Genomic DNA, 12,215 nt, shown 5'->3' with positions numbered 1-12,215 from the left:
TGTAGACCTTAAGTGGCTCTTGTGATCTTTCTTCCTAGCAGGGGCATATGGTGTGAGTCGAGTATCAACCCCCCCTGTGACGCAAGTTCCAACAATCATTGTGGTGGGTAACGTATGACGTGAGAGTAGTGTGTGAGTTGTGTATGCCCATGGTGTGTTTGATACTTATGGAATGGTGTCTTTTCTCCTTTTGATATAAAGAGCCTTCCTCTGATACAATACCTACAGCAAAGATTGATTCGCCAGAAGGCAAGTTCTTTTTTCTTTACAGGTAGTTACCAATTAGTATATGTTTAATATTTTAATGCAATGGCTACAGGAAGTGGAACAGGTCTTTAATTGTGTTTTTTGTGTTGTAGGTCTCCCTCCCCACTATCCCCATCCTTTCCGTCCCTTGCTTAATCATTCCTACCCTCTGCGCTGTTATAGCATCAGAGGGAGGAGGGATTGAGAGGTGGACCCATTTGAGCAATGCACCGATCCTGGGAGTTTGGAATAAAACCTTGACAGGAGGTTAGAGATGATGAAGGTAGATGGCTCTTTCAACACCTTAAGTTACATAACCTTCAGTTATCTTTCTGCAACGTCTATGGTCCCACCGGGGTCAATTCACTATGTCAGGAAAATCTCACCACCCAGTTAATGTCTTGTCCATCAGACAATCTTTGTGTAGGGAGCGACTGCAACCAATTAATGGACACTTTTATTGACAGAAGTTCTCAGACTAGATATATCCCCACCAAAATGCAAAAAACCTTTGCAAATTCTAATGTATCCAGAGGCCTAATTTATGCTTGGAGATCCTCCCACCCTGATGTTTAAGATTACACTTTCTATTCCCCTCTGCAACATTCTAAATCTAGAATCGACTACATTTTCTTAACTCACAATGTGTTTCAACATATGATACATACAGACATCGGTTCTATCCACATTTCGGATCATGCACCTGTTTTAGTTGACATATACATTCTAACTGCCACTTCACAATCAAATAGATGTAAGTTCAATAACACTTTATTAAGTGACAAATATTTTGTGGACCGAATCCGATCATTCTCGAATTAATTTTTTTAACCTAATCTCCCCATACACACCCAGATGCATTTTATCTGGGACATACTTTCAAAGCCAATGTGGAGGCTTCATTCTAGATTATATCACTAAGAAAAAGAGGACGGCTATTAATGACTCCACTATCCTGTTAAAAGAGATCAAAACACTAGAACATGAATATTACTCCTCCGATAAAGAAACTACCCTGGCTCAATTGACTAAAGCTGAAGAATAGTATAACAAAAAATCTATTGATAATGCCTGTGGCTCTCTATTAAACATAAATGCCAAATTCTACAGAGGATGCAATAACGCTGGCAGGCTACTTGCTAATGTTCTAAAACTTAGGAGGCAAAAATCCAAGAATACCATTATTACTGATAATCATGGCAATCGACACGGTACTGATGCAAGGATTCTGAAGTGCTTCACAGAATATTATGCTCATTTATACACACTAGAAGAGGATTTAGATGATTTCTTTATATCAATCCCTAAAAACTCAGACCATCAAGTGGACCTCTCCTCCCTAGATGCCGAAATCTCGAGAGTGGAGCTTATGACAACCATTATTAAACTTCCAAAAGATAAAGCTCCCAGTACAGATGGATTTTCCATCAAGTTTTATTCTCATTTCTCCCATATTTTATTATCAAAGTTACTGCTTCTGATCCAACATTTCCTCGCTCAAAATGGGGCTTATCAAACCTTCTTGAGGCTATGTTAGGCCTGCTTCCCAAAAAGGATAAAGATTTATCTTTTTGCTGGAATTTTAGACCCATCTCCTTAATTAATACTGACTGTACAGTTTTTTGCAAATGTATTGGCCTTACGTATTAACAAACTTATTACAGATCTTATTGGTATTTCACAATCAGGGTTCATAAAAGGGATATGTATATCAGGTAACTCTAGAACCTTTTTCAACATTATCCACCTCACCTCCAAGACCTATTCCCCCATGGCTGCAATAACATAAGATGCAGAGAAAGCATTTGATCGTGTTATTTGGGATTTCATGTTTGGAGCTTTGCGTTGGCATGGCTTTAGTCCTCATGTAAATAAATATATTAAATGATATACTTTGCACCCTCTACCCTGTTTATGTGACTGATCAGTAATCCCAATAATTCCCACTGCACAGAGGTACCAGACAGGGATGCCCCTTAGTCCCTCTTTTATTTATTTTGTCTTTGGAGCCATTTTTGTATAAGATCTGCAGAACGTCTGCCTTTTCTGGTTACAAAGAGAAGGAGCTGGAAGTTATATTAACAGCATATGCAGATCACATTCTGCTTTACGTACCATGTTTTGAGGTTTTCCATCTCTTACATAAATATTCTGAGGTAATGGGCTATAAACTAAATATAAATAAATCGGAATATTGCCTCACAGAAATGTTCTCAAGTTTTTCATGGAGCTACAAAAATCTCAAATGTTTATGCATCCTATAATACAATTCTATCAAGGCCACTATCCATGCCAACCTTGATGCAGTCAAAACTAATATAGCGACTTTGTCTAACTGATGGTCTCCATTATTTTTATCCTGATGGGGTAGGTTAGCTACAATCAAAATGATGATGTTACCAAATGTTAATTTGTATTCATCCATGCTCCCTGTTGGCCTTCCACAGGCATTTTTCAAATCCCTTAACACTTTATTGATAAGATTTGTAAGGTAAACAGGAAAGGCATGTATATCATTAATCAAGTTACAACAATATAAGGGTACTGATGAGGTAATTTTCTTCAAATTTTATGAAATATCACTTTGCTTTTACACTTAAACAAATTTGGCTTTCCCTTGAAAAAAATCACACCCTACTCCAACTGTTTGGCATCACCTGGAACACTCACTCCTTGCCCCCTTTTCCACACAGGATCTGGCTTTCATTTCACAGCCCTCCAAAGTCATTTTTCACAGCAATACCCAGCCATTCTGTTAAGTTGGCTATTTCCCTACTTACCCATTCTTCCTCCACTTTAATTACTTTTGAATCTTCGCCTATATGGTACAATAAACTTAACAAGCTTCATAACAGAGCGCCCCTATGGAAAGACTGGATTCAAAAAGGGATTATAACTATAGGTCACCTATTCTCAGATGGGGCCCTCCTTACCTTTCAAGACCTTCAACTTAAATATGGCCTTCCATCCACTCATACCACCAGTAATGAAAGCCTTAAGGCGATGTATTTTTACGCATCTCCTCTTCATTTTCTGTTACACCATTTGATCACCATACATCTTCTCCGGTTTTGAATTTTTCCTCAGAAGTACATGCCTCATATATATATGTATATATATTCTTCTGACACCAAGTGCAAAAACAACAGGGACGGTCGACGCGTTTCGGCGAATGCCTTCAACTGGACCATAGAGTCCCATCATCTAGACAGTCTTTTTAAAGTGATAGAGTGCAATAAAAAAAGGGGGATATATATATATATATTCACTGAAAAAACCATAGGTTTCAGGCACGTTATAGTTAGGAATTAGCATTTAAAAAACCTTAGAAATTCACTGAAAAAACCATAGGTTTCAGGGGCGTTATAGTTAGCTGGACTGTTCACTCGTACAAAACCATTGAAATTCCAGCGTTATAGTTAGTTCAGCTAACTATAACTCGCGCTCCCGCAATGCACTGCTGATGACGTCACATATTACATCACTCATGACATGATCAGTGACATCACTCATGACATCACTGATTACATCTCAAATGACATCACTGATGACATCACTGATGACATCATCCTTGTGATAGAGTGGCAGACCTCCTCTTCCCCTAATCCATCCAGTGAATGTGTATTTTTCTGAAAATTACATATGTTTTATATATGTATATCTCAAGGTCGATGGAAGAATAAATGGGTATATAAGTGTCTAAATGGATGATTTGTTTTTGAAAAATTGATTGTATAACTCACTGATTAAGTGTATCTTAGTGAATACATGGCTTAGTGAGTAATGTTTAAATATGTAAATATCTGTATCAGTCTCTCACTTTGTGTATAAGTGGATGCATGGGTTGGTGAGTAGCTACATGAGTGTCTATATAGGTTATTAGTTGTTTTTTGAGTATCAGTATGAGTGTCTGAGTGTCTGTATGGTTCGGTGGGGGGTATTACGTAGTGCATAGGTGCATGAATGAGTGACTCACTGTTTGTATGTGTTGAAGACAGCATGTGTGCAGGACTGTATGGGTGGATGAGTGTGTGCATGGGTGTGTTAGTGAGTGAATGACTGTCTCAATAGTGTCTTTATGAGTAACTACATATGTTTTAAACTAGTATATGTGACTATTGGTGTATATAAATGAGTATATGAGAGAGTGAGAGATTGAAAGAGTTCCTGTATGAATAAGTATGTGTTTCTATAAGTGTTGTTTAAAAGACTAAGTATGTGTAACTTTCTGTAGAAGTAAGTGTGGTGGTGTGCGTGTATAACTGTATATGCAAGTAAATGGATTTTTGATTCTTTATTAGCATGAGTGACTATGTGTGTGAGTAACTCTATGGATGAGTGGTGTTGTGTAACAGGATGTATAGGTGAATGAGTACATATGATGAGTGAGTACATGCATGAGTGACTGTATAGGACTGTTGGTGAATGAGTGGATGTGTATGTGGATCTTAGAATTACTGAATAGGTTGTTGTAACTGATATTGGTATGTCCATTGTTTTGAAAATGTTAGTTTCTATTTTTGAATGTGTGTATCACAGGATATATTAGGGGGAGAGGAGGTCTGCCACTCTATCACAAGGATGATGTCATCAGTGATGTCATTTGAGATGTCATCAGTGATGTCATGAGTGATGTCACTGACCATGTCATGAGTGATGTAATATGTGACGTCATCAGCAGTGCATTGCGGGCGCGCGAGTTATAGTTAGCTGATCTAACTATAATGGGAGAATTTCAATGGTTTTGTACGAGTGAAAAGTCCAGCTAACTATAACGCCCCTGAAACCTATGGTTTTTTCAGTGAATTTCTAAGGTTTTTTAAATGCTAATTCCTAACTATAACGTGCCTGAAACCTATGGTTTTTTCTGTGAATTTCAAAGGTTTTTTAAATGCTAATAGGACATGTGAAGAAAGAAGAAAAATGCACAGAAAGAAAAAAAAGAAATGCAGAAAGAAGCAACAGAAGTCCTCAAGGAAGAAGAAAAGTGCAGGAAGAAGGATAACGTACAGAAAGAACAAACAGAAGAGCAGAAAGAAGCCTTGTTGCAAAATCATCCTGTACCCTCAACTTTTTCAGACAGATACTGGTGGTAACTGAGTCTGACTAACCAGTCCTAGAGCCAGTGCTATGTTAAAAGACACTCAAAATACAGTGAAAACACCTACATACACTGGGGAACACTATGTGTTGGGGTCCCCCTGTGATCAGCATGACCTCCTCTGTAAGCCCTAGTATATAACGTGCCACAGGGCTTGTTTGCACACGTTAACTCAGGCCCCGTCCCCTTCACCACTGTGTAAACACGCCCTGTGGCCGATTTTAGTTGGGAGATTAAGTTCATTTGAATCCTCAGGGTCCCTAGGGTCCAACTAGCCCACTAGGTACCTCCAGTAAGTGCCACAGAGCTGTGTTGCAGAGAGGTGTAAAAAGGGGCACGGCCTGCACCACCTCTCTGCAACGCAGAGCAGTGGCGCTTACTGGAAGCACCTGGTGGGCTAGTTGGCCCCCAGGGTCCCTCAGGATTAAAAGGGAATTATTTCCCCAACTTAAAACGCGCCACAAGGCGTGTTTGCACACGTCACCTCAGGCCCCATCCCCTCCCTTCACCACTGTGTAAACGCGCCCTGTGGCCGTTCTAAGTTGAGAGATTAAGTCCCCTTGAATCTTAAGGGTCCCTAGGGTCAAACTAGCCCACTAGGTACCTCCAGTAAGCGCCACAGAGCTGCGTTGCATAGAGGTGTAAAAAGGGGCGTGGCCTCAGAACACCTGTCTGCAACTCAGCTCCCTGGCGCATACTGGAGATACCTGTTGGGCTAGTTGGCCCTCAGGGACCCTCAGTATTGAAGGGGAATTAATTCCCCAACTTACAACTGGCCAGGGGGCGCGTTTGCAGAGTGCTGCAAGGAGGGGGCGTGGCCCCCAGCATGATGCCGGTCTTTTATTTATTTTATCTTTTTAAGAAGGAGGGCTGTGTGGCCCCCATTCTTTTTCTAATTTACTGGCTCTGGGGACCCCATCCCCCACGGCCTGCACCCTAATTTTTTTTGTTGAAAAAAATTAATTTGGCCCTCCCAAGGCCTTAATCGGCCCCGGGGACCCCAACCCCCGGGTCATGGCCTTTGTTTTTTATTATTTAAAAAAAATATATATTTATAGAAACACCTAGGACATGCTGGACAAACCGTATGTACCTATCACCATGACGATTTGCGTGATATTCATTAAAAGGCGACTATGCATAGAATGAATCCAAATGGAATGTATTTACACCGCTAGTGAAGCTCTGACGTGTCTGACGCCCTACCGTGCCTAATCCCGGTGCCCCCGCCGGTGGGTACTCTCCAAGTAGACACCCTTGTCATTTATTTATACAAACATGGGTAGCTATTGACGGGCACATTTAATATACACGCACACCAAGCCATTCAAAGGGGATTCGACAAAAAATCGACCAAACACTGCAAGAAACCCCCCTCACGGTTAATAAAACACACATCCACCGCCGCATGTGTAATACTTTTTATTTTACTCTCTGGAAAGGAGACAAACCTCACTTGAGAGTCACAGCGTGCTCCTGGCTGAGCCCAATGCTGTGTTACACCCACCAGTGCCCGCCGATTGCCTCACACTTCTGTGTTGTATTCCACCAGCTAGTGTGTATGCTATGACACTCTCTAGCCCATGTGCACTGTAACACCACCCCGTGAATATGTCATGCCACACTTGCCTTCACACAGGTTATATTGCCCCATCTAACATGCCTTCCTCGATGCCTATGTTATAACGCACAGCGCTATGCCATACATATTACAATCTGGGATCCATATCTTTGTCACAGTGCATATGCAACGTTACACTCCCCAGCACATATTTTATATTACAATTTTAGAGACTAGTTAGGTTACACAACACTGCCCTGTGCATATTACACTCCAAGGCGCATATCGCATAGCACGTGCTAGTGCCTGTGCTATCTCGCGCTCTCCAATGAATCTGTCATTGCGCACAATGTATTGCATATTATATTTCACGAACCGGTTCATCTTATATCACACTTTTTGGTGCATAGTTTATACCATATACTATATCTAGTTTTCATTTTCAATCGTGCTCTCAGGACTATGTTCTATATAACACTGCGTCCACCTACCCTTTTCACGGGCATTACATTTTGCGATGGGGGTGGAGGGTCAGGGGGTGTTTCTGCTAAGTGAGCCCGGAGTCACAGTCACAAAGGTCCTCTTCTTACTGCATAAAAGTGAGATTATGCTGCATACTTGTTCATATTTTAAGTAGTTCGCACAGGCACACATTTTAAAAACAATAAAGTTCCTAATACCCACCTTCTCTGAACAGTTAGCTTGCTGCCCCGTCCACCTCCTCCCTATCCTCTGTTGTCTGAATCCATGGACTAGCCTCCTCCCTCCTGCCATGCATGGTCTGATGTGCTGCCACTGCCCTCCATTTAGCATGAAGTACCAGTCCACTCCTCCTGCCCTCCATTGCCCATTTCTATGGCCCATCATTGACCTCCTGCTTAGCCTCTGTGCATACCTTGCTGCCCCTATTCTCCTTCCCCCTGCCCTCCGATTTCTTTGTGCATGCCCCTGCTCCATCCTTTTTGCCCACCATGTTCCATGGACCTGCCACACCTATCTACTCTAAGTGTTTTGTTGAGCTGCCACTCCCCTCCCACCTGCCTAGCATTGTCAGATGACTGTAACCTGTCCCTGCCACCTCCACCCTGCCTGTCCACATGCCAGGCCCCTATCCCCTACCTCCTGCCCTCCATGGTCCATTTTACTGCCACACCCTTCTGCCCTCCCTGGTCTGTTGTGCTGCAACTGCTCCTCCTGCCTGCCCCGCACGGTCTGTTGTGAGGCCCCTTCCCCTGAACTCTCTTGTCTGTGCCCAGGTCCTGACCCTCCCTTCTATCATCCATGCTCCTTTGTGCATGCCCCTGCTCCCTCCTTCTTGCCCATCATAGCCATTGTGCTGCCACTAACCCTCCTGCTTGCCATGCATGGTCTTCTCTGCTGCCATGGCCCCTCCCACCTTCCCTGTGTGGTCAGCTAGCTGCCCCTGACTCCCTCTCACCTTCCCTCCATGGTCTGTGTGTATGCCATCATACTCTCGTTGTTGCTCTCCATGGTGTGTCTTGTGTCTAGTGCCCATCCTGCCTGACCTCCATGGTCATCTTGCTGCTCCTGCCCTGCCCCCTTGCCCCCAGCTCTCTGTTTCCATGTGCAGACCCCTATTGCCTCCCTCCTGGCTTGTCTGTTCCATTTTAATGCCCCTGATCCATCCCTCTTGCCCTTTATGGTCTGTTATGCTGCAGCTTTCTCTCCTGTCTGTCCATTATGGTCAGCTAGCTACCATTGCCTCTTTCCCCTCTGTTCTCTGTTGTCCATGTGCATGGTCCTGTCCCCGCCCTATTGCTTTCTATGGATTGTTGTGCTGCACTCCCGTCCCACATGCGCTGTGTGGTGTATTGTGCTGCTGCAAACCCTGATACCTGCCCTGTAGGGTCAGTTTGGTGCACCTCTCCATGTCCCTCCTGTCCTCTGTTAACCGAGTCCATGTCCCTAGCCCAATTTCTCCTGCCTACCATGATCCAATGTACCATACTTGCGAACATTGTGAACTTGGTAAGAGGGAGATTTTGAAAAAAAACTGGGGTATTGATTTTCCCCTTTGAGTTACATTGAAAAAGAGGAGATTGTAGACAGGAGACAGATCAAATAAAGCCCATTTGAGCTTAAAAACATTGGACGTTTCCTGGCTGAAACGGGTCTGTTGGCATGTATGGTTGTACTACCACTGCCTCTTCCTTCTGCCCACAGTGGTCTATTATATTGCCACAGCCTCTCTTGCCAATTCTGTATTGTTGGTTTGTTGCCCCTGCCCCCTTTCCACTGCCCTCCATAGTCTGTTGTGCTGCCACTGCCCTTCCTGCCTGCCCAGTGTGGTTAAATTGTTGCCTCTGCACTCTCCTACCTGCCTTCAATTTTCAGAGTCCGTGCCCCTGGCCTCTGCCTCTCAACAGTATCCCAATGAACAACTAGATTGCTAACATTCTATATTTATTACAAAAGTGTGGAACGCCTGACGTCATCTTGATGTAATCAAAACTGTAATACCTAGAGTATTTCCCTTAGAACTTACATATATGAGAGGGTCTTATTTGCATCAAAATTATGGTTAGTGCTCTAAAAAACTAAAATGAGGACATATTTTCTGATTTTTCAGATAGCGACAAAGAACTTTTAAATTATTTGTAATCTTTATGTTTTTTTATCCAGTTGACCACTTGATTAAATGTTGCACCTAGGGGAGAGGGTGTGGTGTTACTTCCAGAGCTGCAGACTTTGCAACTGGGGAACCAGGTTGGAGTTTCTGCTTCAGCTCAACATTCTGTGATTCTGGTCAAATCACTTAATCTCCCCATGTCTACAACCAAAATTAATTTGATCTTGTGTGATGTAACCAATGCTCATGTAAAGCATTCCAATACCTGACAAGTCTGCACTATATAAAACTGCAAATACACAAAAAATAAGTGTTTTGCACACTTCTGTCATTGGGCTACATGTGGGCTACATCTGGGTGATATTTGTGCTGCATTTAGGCTCTTTTGTGTCTGGTGGCCATCTTGGGAGATATATTTGTTATGAAGTCTCCTAATGTCCTCATTTACTGCAGTCTCCTCAGTAGGAAATGCTTTCAGTTTTTTACTTTGATTCCATCAAGAAGGTATTCAGATATGTCACACATTTGCCATAAATTCTGAATGTTAGCACTCTAGTTGCTCATTAGATCACTGTAGTAAAGCTACTGCTCACCACGTAAGTCTGCTGCTGGTATTAAAAGTGCATGTTTCAGTCTGCATATCAGAATTTTGTAATGAAATAATAGAGGATTTGAGAAGTCACTCAAAATGTGCCCCAATTTTTCTTTCTTCAGCACTAATCATAATTTCTATGGCAAAATGAACTCCCTCATTGTGTTCCTTTTTAAATTAAATGGTTTAAGTGTTACCAGTTTATTCCAATCAAGATGGCTTCAGGTGTGCCATACTTTGTTCATAAGTAGACAGTAAGCACTCTAGTTGTTCTTAAGAACACTCTGGGACATTCTGTCATTGGGCTATTCTTGGGCTACATCTGGGTGATATTTGGGCTACATTTGGGCTCTTTTGTCTCTGGTGGCCATCTTGGGAGATTTATTTGTTATAAAGTTTCCTAATTTCCTCATTTACTGCAGTCTCCTCAGTGGTAATACTTTCAGTTTTTTATTTTGGTTCCATCAAGAAGGCATTCAGATGTGTCACACATTTGCCATAAATTCTGACTGTTAGCACTCTAGTTGCTCATTAGATTACTGTACTAAAACTACACAGAATGTTGAGCTGAAGTAGAAACTCCAACCTGGTTCCCCAGTTGCAAAGTCTGCAGCTCTGGAAGTAACACCACATCCTCTCGCCAAGGTGCAACATTTAATCAAGTGGTCAACTGGATAAAAAAACATAAAGATTACAAATAATTTAAAAGTTCTTTGTCGCTATTTGAAAACTCAGAAAATATGTCCTCATTTTTGTTTTTTACAGCACTAACCATAATTTTGATGCAAATAAGACCCTCTCATATATGTAATTTCTAAAGGAAATACTCTAGGTATTACAGTTTTGATTACATCAAGATGACGTCAGGCGTTCCACACTTTTGTAATAAATATAGAATGTTAGCAATCTAGTTGTTCATTGGGATACTGTTGAGAGGCAGAGGCCAGGGGCACGGACTCTGAAAATTGAAGGCAGGTAGGAGAGTGCAGAGGCAACAATTTGACCACACTGGGCGGGCAGGAAGGGCAGTGGCAGAACAACAGACTATGGAGGGCAGTGGAAAGGAGGGCAGGGGCAACAAACCAACAATACAGGACTGGCAAGAGAGGCTGTGGCAATCTATTAGACCATTGTGGGCAGAAGGAAGAGGCAGTGGTAGTACAACCATACATGCCAACAGACCCGATTCAGCCAGGAAACGTCCAATGTTTTTAAGCTCAAATGGGCTTTATTTGATCTGTCTCCTGTCTAGAATCTCCTCTTTTTCAATGTAACTCAAAGGGGAAAATCAATACCCCAGTTTTTTTCAAAATCTCTCTCTTACCAAGTTCAAAATGTTCGCAAGTATGGTACATTGAATCATGGTAGGCAGGAGGAATTGGGGTAGGGACATGGACTCGGATAACAGAGGACAGGAGGGACATGGAGAGGTGCACCAAACTGACCCTACAGGGCAGGCATCAGGGTTTGCAGCAGCACAATACACCACACAGCGCAAGCGGGACGGGAGTGCAGCACAACAATCCATGGAAAGCAATAGGGAGGGGACAGGACCATGCACATGGACAACAGAGAACAGATGGGAAAGAGGCAATGGTAGCTAGCTGACCATAATGGACAGACAGGAGAGAAAGCTGCAGCATAAAGGGCAGGAGGGACGGATCAGGGGAATTACAATGGAACAGACAAGCCAGGAGGGAGGGAATATGGGGTCTGCACATGGAAACAGAGGGCTGGGGGCAAGGTGGTAGGGCAGGAGCAGCAAGATGACCATGTAGGTCAGGCAGGATGGGCACTAGAAACAAGACACACCATGGAGAGCAACAATGAGACTATGGTGGCATACACACAGACCGTGGAGGGAAGGTGGGAGGGGGTCAGGGGCAGCTAGCTGACCACACAGGGAAGGTGGGAGCGGCCATAGCAGCACAGAAGACCATGCATGGCAAGCGGGAGGGTTAGTGGCAGCACAATGGCTATGATGGGCAAGAAGGAGGGTGCAGGGGCATGCACAAAGGACCATGGAGGATAGAAGGGAGGGTCAGGACCTGGGCACAGACAAGAGAGTTCAGGGGAAGGGGCCTCACAACAGACCGCACCGGGCAGGCAGGAGGAGCAGTTGCAG

Source organism: Triturus cristatus, chromosome 1_2 (genome assembly GCF_964204655.1).
Source record: "Triturus cristatus chromosome 1_2, aTriCri1.1, whole genome shotgun sequence".
Classification (NCBI taxonomy): domain Eukaryota; kingdom Metazoa; phylum Chordata; class Amphibia; order Caudata; family Salamandridae; genus Triturus; species Triturus cristatus.
The sequence above is the reverse complement of the archived record's forward strand: the minus strand, read 5'-3'. Positions refer to the sequence as shown.